The following is a 6,776-nucleotide window of genomic DNA, read 5'->3' as shown; positions in this document are numbered from 1 at the left end:
TAAATCCACAAGAACAAAGAGGAATAGCTGATAGGCAGTGGAGAGGCCAGGTGCGTCATTGCGCATGAAAGAACAGTGAAGACATGAGACACGAAGCTCAAAAAGCTCCCATATTGATCTTGTTTAGGGACAATGCAATGATCCTCCCTAGACAAGCATACAACACCACAATTCAATGAGTAGTTGCATTATTGTTTCCAAGTGAGTACAAAATTCTACTATAGGCTGTAAACTGCAGTGAAAATGTCATTTGAATAACGGCGCAACAGACCTGGGATTTGAATATTTCATTAGATTTGGATCAGTTGTGGGTCTACTCTCAATAGTTTATAAGCTTTAGAAAGGCACAGTAGCAGGCCAGTCTGGCTGTAATTTTACTTCTGATACTGAGAAGCGCTGTCTGTTGACAATCATCATTGTACCAAGTCGTCTTATAACATTGTGGCCATGTACACTGAGAATACAACACATTAAGAACACCTGCTCTTTCCATGACATAGACTGGAAAGAGACTGTTACAAAACACCAAAAAGTGTAATGCCATTCGGAGACTGTCAAGCCAAGCCTTCGATCCTGGGTACAAGGTAGGGAGGGATGCATTTTCTGTTTTTAGAGGTTTACACAGTCTATTTAATTGTGGTGTTGAAAACATAAACCGCGATGTTGAAGCACCTAATGTCAGTAATCGGTATGCAGTTATGCTTTGCTTATTGGTTGTGTGGTGCATTGGCACAGAAACCTGTTGGTTGAAAAGTATTTGCATCTATTTTATATAATTATAAATATAGCATCAACATTTTGAAAATCAGATTTCCCCCTAGATGATCATTGTCTGCAGTCGGCTCTGATCATAGTGTAATGAAACAGGCAGGGAGAGTGAATTTGTCCGTGGTGGTCGGCGAACCCTCAACCTTCTGGCCTGTAGCCCTGTGTGGCATCGACTGTGCCACAAACGCATGCTGAAGTGGTAATGCTGGTATCCACGTTTGTAAACATAAGGTCGCTACAGTTATTGTAATAAGTGGTCATAATTATAATCATAATCATAATGTTTTTGTTAATTAAATGAGGGGAGGGTATGCTTTTATTTTTTACAGCCGCATGCCGCCCCCAAGACAATAACCAATCGCAAGGAACAATGAGCCATATTCAAACAGCAAGAAAGCTAAAGCCTAGAGGAAAAAAGTTATATAGCTAGCATCTTTCAAAATTAAGGCACTTTTATACTCATATATCACTGATATTATATCAGACTGATTTGTTGTAGATGAGCAATGTTTTTGTGTTTGTTAGCTAGATTGCTAGCAGGGCTGCTTAGCAAGCTCACGTGGCTAGCTAGTCTTGTGAGCTAGCTAGCTAGTTATCTATACGGGTTGTTAGCTTGCATAAGTGATATGTGTATAATGAGTGAGTTTAGTACCACATGGAGATAAGTTACAAAAGTAAACATATGTTTTTGATTATTTTGCATTATACATCCTATTGATGTGATGGATGGTTTAGCATGGTTACTGTCTCCTCTGTAGTGATGTAGGGCTGGAGATGATGCAGGAGTCATCCCACCTGAGGGCAGCCAACAGCCAGTGGAGATGGAGGTGGAGAATCAATGAGTCACCACACACACACACACACATACACAGGAGATAAATATGGGGGGGGGGACTGAGAACAACATGCTCACACACTACAACTTTAGGGGGTAATAACATTGATTGATACTGGGAAGATGCACAGTGCAACAGGTGTATACTTAAGCAATAAGGCCAGAGGGGAAGTTGTATATGGCCAATATACCACTGCTAAGGGCTGCTCTTATGCATGACGTAATGCAGTGCCTGGATACAGCCCTTAGTCATGGTATATTGGCCATACCATACCACAAACCCCCAAGGTGCCTCATTTCTATTATAAATTAGTTACCAACGTAATTCAAAGAGTAAAAATACATGTTTTGTCATACCAGTGGTATATGGTCTGATTTACCATGGCTTTCAGCCAATCCAAATTCAGTGCTCGAAACACCCGGTTTATAATTATATTTTTAGTAGTGGTTGTGTGTATTATACAGTATATCCCTCCCATTCTTCACAGACCATCAGATGTGGAGGTGGAAATTGACTATCCACATTGTCATGGAGATGTCTCTGGACAAATGGAAGGCTCTGCAGGAGCTGAGTCGCCCCAAGGCGGAGTTTAACTTCCATAAGCCGGACAGCAATGTGCCCTCCAAGGCCACGGTCATACACAAGTCCAAACGCACTGAGGCGAGTGACCATTTCAGATTAGTGCTGCGGAGCTTGACCTTCAACTAGACCCATAAATGTATAAACAATTCCAGTTAAAGTTGATGTGTTTCTAATCTTGTTCATATTTGGCATTTCATCCACTAGAACATGAAGGCGGAGTGTGTGGAGGAAGTGGAAGAGGAATGCCACTTCCCGTCTGCAGTTCAACTTTGGCAGCCTGCAGCGCCCCAGTCTGCTCTCTCAGTCACCCTGAGAGAGCAGAGAAGACTCAGAGGGTAGGTATCTTCTCCTTTAGACAATATACTGGAAACCAACTATGTATATTAAAGTCAGAGGGTTTTTATATTTGTTTTATACAGAACATAGTAGTTTTATTTTTAAGTGAACATGGCTGGCAACGGGTTTTAACCTTTTTTAATACATTTTTATTAAAATAAATATAGATGACAATACCGACAATGACAAGACAACCATAAAAAATCTGACCATTTTGTGAGGTGAAGAAACCTCCCTCCAACCTAACATCACTTATGTTCATATGTCTTGTTGTGCTTCTCTCCATGCTTACTGTGCCTTCAGAAAGTATTCACACCCCTTGACTTTTTCCACATTTTGTTGTGTTACATCCTGAATTTAAAATGGATTAAATGGAGATGTTGTGTCACTGGCCTACACACAATACCTCATAATGTGAAAGTGGAATTAAGTTGGTTTTTTTTGGACAAATTAATTAAAAATGAAAAGCTGAAATGTCTTGAGTCAATAAGTACTCAACCCTTTTGTTATGGCAAGCCTAAATACGTTCAGGAGTAAACATGTGCTTAACAAGCCACATAATACGTTGCATGTTGTGCAATAATAGTGTTTAACATGATTTTTGAATGACTACCTCATCTCTGTACCCCACACATACAATTATCTGTAAGGTCCCTCAGTCAAGCTGTGAATTTCAAACACAGATTCAACCTTGTAGTTACTCCACAATACTAACCTAAATTACATTTTAAACAGGAGGAATAAATATTCCAAAACATGCTTCCTGTTTACAATAGGGCAATAAAGTAAAATAGCCAAAAATGTGTCTAAGAAATTCACTTTGTGTACTGAATAGAGGACTTGCGGTTGCATCACACATCACCGAGCAACCGCACCAGGCAGCATGTTGGAAGACCAGAGTCAGTATGTCGGATACCTCCAATCATCCACATGGCTGGCTGCGTTTTGCTATTTCGTTTTTCTAAGGACCCAGAAAACGGAGGCAGTGGGAGAACCTATTCAAGTAAGGAAATATATTTAGAAAATGATCAAAAACGATGTATTATTATCTAGCTAGCTTGCTACAGAAACTTAGTGTGCAAGCTAACTCAAATAAGCTGCTAATGTAATGTTATGAAAGGATAAAAGGATGAAAGGATTAGCTAACGGCTGTCAGAAGGGAGAGTAGGCTACTCTGAATACCTTTGTGGGAGGACATTATGAAAATATTCTCCAGTTACAGTCCCTAGCGATTAAAACTGAGGTCAGCGAGATATAGCAACATAATATGCAGTACTGTCTAATTTTAATATAATGCAGCCTGTTTCTTTTGTGATGTTTTCTGTCCTCAGATAGCTGTAAAATCCTGTCTGCAGATGAAGAGGTCACAATGAATGTCCCAAGAGAATAAGGGTACACCCATAATGTATGCCATGGATATGTGTACCTATGTTAGCACATTTTGTGAAACAAAATACAGTTTAAAAATCACGCACAATGTATAAACCTATTACAACTGGAGCAGGCCAACTCTGCTGGGTGTGCAGGCTTCTGTTCCAGCCCAGCACTAACAGACCTGATTCCATGTATCAAACCTAATTAGTTAATAATCAAGTGTGCTATTTGCTGGGCTGGAACAGATGTCTGCTCCCCCGTAGTTCAGGGATCAGTGGAGGGAGGTTGGCCACCTATGGTATTTACTTTTTTTTGTTCACCTGAAATTATGCTTTAGTAATAATAGCCTACTTGTTACTAAAATGTCTAACCTTGACATACTGTATGAGTTAGCTTACTTGTACACAAATTATATGAAATAGTGTTGATTCTTCGAAGTTGTGTTTAAACTTGTTTTAATTGTTAGCTTAACTATTATTCAAGATTAACTACTGTCGATGTTGATTAATCACAGATCACAATCCTGCAATAAAGAGGGTAAGGGAATCTCTCAAATGTATCTGTTTCTGTTTTGTATTCTCAAATGAATATTACCTTTTTGTTCAGTCATAAGCTTTCCAGTTAGTTTTATTTGATTGGCACCATTTGTTCAGAATATCAGCCATGTGAACCCATGTTGCAGTTGATAATGGCATGCAATGCCAATGCAGCCATAGGCCTACAGCAGTGGTTCCCCAACTCCACACATGTTTGTTGTAGCCCCGGAAAACATGTCTGATTCAACTCAGAGGGCCTGATGATTAGTTGACAACTTGAATCAGTCTTCTTTGTCTGGGGCTACAATAAACTGTACTGTTGGGGGTACTCGAGGACTGGATTTGGGAACCACTGGCCTACAGTATGATGGCATTAGCCTTATGGGCATTTGCAATGCAACCCTTGACATTGTGCATCTGAAGCAGAGAATACCTTAACTCACACATTGTTTACATATTGTTCTCAATTTAAAAACAATACCAGTACACAATGCATATACTGGATTTTGTACATGCCTTGTGCTGATTTGAAATTGTTTAGTGCAAATCCAACCCTGGGAAAATATACACACAGCTACTACCACCAAGTTCAATGCCAGATACTTTTCTCCCAGAAGCTCTTAGTTTCACTTGGAGGTGCTATTGTGATAATGAAGATGCTTTGCCTAAGACTACCATAACAATTATGTTGTCTATTCTAAATGTGTTTAAATTGTAAATAGTTGGGCTGTAATACTTTTTATGCAATGGGCATGGCAAAGCAGACATGACATATAGCCTATTATTAAAGTACTGTATGTTTATCATAAACAATCATCTTTTACACTTTTCAAATGACATTTTATATATTTTATGGTTTAAGGAGGAACTTTTTTCATGACGAGAATGTAAGGTTATCTCTACTCAAATGGCACAGCAGAATCATTCAGATAGTCCAAAGCATAGCATATGACACCCATCTCATATAAGTGAGGGATGTCTGCTTTCATATCTAGAAAAGAACAAAGTAGAAGTAGAAACTGATGCTGCTTCAGCATTGCTCATCTTCATAGTGGGAAGATGATAAGAGGTCGCCTGGTGAACCTACAGTAGTACATAAATAAATGAAAATCACTCCTGATGTTATAATATCAATTCTTCAGGTCACCTATACCATCAGGGCACTTACAGGGCTCTACAGTGCAAGTATTTCGCTCACATTTGCCCCTACAAATAGATATGTGCGAACCACAAAAATAATTTATGAGCACAGTGTGTGAGTAAAGATTACAACCTACCGTAATCTGTTTTTCCCCCGGTGCTAATTGTTAAAAAACTACAAGTCCCACATTCCACAAGCGGCATGCACCAACCACAGTAGAGCTTTCTGTGATGACGCAGTCCAGTCATAGTTAGAGAAAGGTGAACAACACTGGATAAAGTATCGGTATAGGTTATAAGTTATTTGGAAGATTCTGTTCTGACTTTCACAGGATAGAGCTGGCAATACTGATCATTCAGAAGAAAGAGCCAAAGGTGTCTGTCGTGTACGATCTTCTGAATCTGATATGGACGACGTATCTGTCAAGAGGTGAGTGTATCTGGTGCATCGAAGTCAGGCGCAGGAGAGCAGAGATGAGTGGACAAAGCACTTTACTAAGGCAATCATTTGCACAGAACGCAACAGCGTCACAAAACAAATGCCCAACGAACCAGTGAGGCAGCACAAAGTACAAAAACACAAGTACAAAGTACAGGTTGCCACAAAGCACGGGTAATAAAATAAACCCGGCGCAAACCAGCCGGAAGCGTGCCAACCTCAACAATAAACAATTACACACACACAGACATGGGGGGGAACAGGCTTAAATACACAACATGTAATGAGGGAATGAATACCAGGTGTGTGGGAAAACAAGACAAAACAAATGGAAAATGAAAGGTGGATGGCTAGAAGACCGGTGACGTCGACCGCCAAACGTCGCCCGAACATGGAGAAGGACCAACTTCGGCCGAAGTCGTGACAGTATCACTTCAGCGGAAAATCCAAACAAGAGCTCTATGTTCTCGGGCAATAGCTTGGTGTGGATATTTGCACACCGTCTAGCATCAAGGGAACTTGCTGGATCCCCCATGTCCACAGAGCCCTCAAAGTTTTCCTGCGGCATGAACAAGACAAGGACCCTGCCACTGACGAAGGCCAGTACTCCGTTGACTGCAGCACATGGAGCACCTGGCCGTAGCATCAACAACAGCGGTAGTTCAAGGGCGGGCAAAGGTCAGTTTTACACAGGAAATGTAATACCACACTAGTTTTAAAAATTAGGTTCAAGACTCAAATTAACTTTCAGAATCAAGTAATTGA

General features: G+C 40.3%; 1 long non-coding RNA gene across 1 annotated transcript; it reads left to right on the top strand.

Moving 5' to 3' along the window:
- Nucleotides 1-3,301: 3,301 nt before the first annotated feature.
- LOC115207112 (uncharacterized) lies at nt 3,302-4,446 on the top strand. The gene is made up of 2 exons (XR_003880915.1): nt 3,302-3,525; nt 3,854-4,446. It is a non-coding gene; the product is annotated as an uncharacterized LOC115207112 (long non-coding RNA).
- Nucleotides 4,447-6,776: the final 2,330 nt, after the last annotated feature.

The sequence above is a fragment of the Salmo trutta genome, chromosome 14 (genome assembly GCF_901001165.1).
Source record: "Salmo trutta chromosome 14, fSalTru1.1, whole genome shotgun sequence".
Lineage (NCBI taxonomy): Eukaryota > Metazoa > Chordata > Actinopteri > Salmoniformes > Salmonidae > Salmo > Salmo trutta.
The sequence above is the reverse complement of the archived record's forward strand: the minus strand, read 5'-3'. Positions and strand labels throughout refer to the sequence as shown.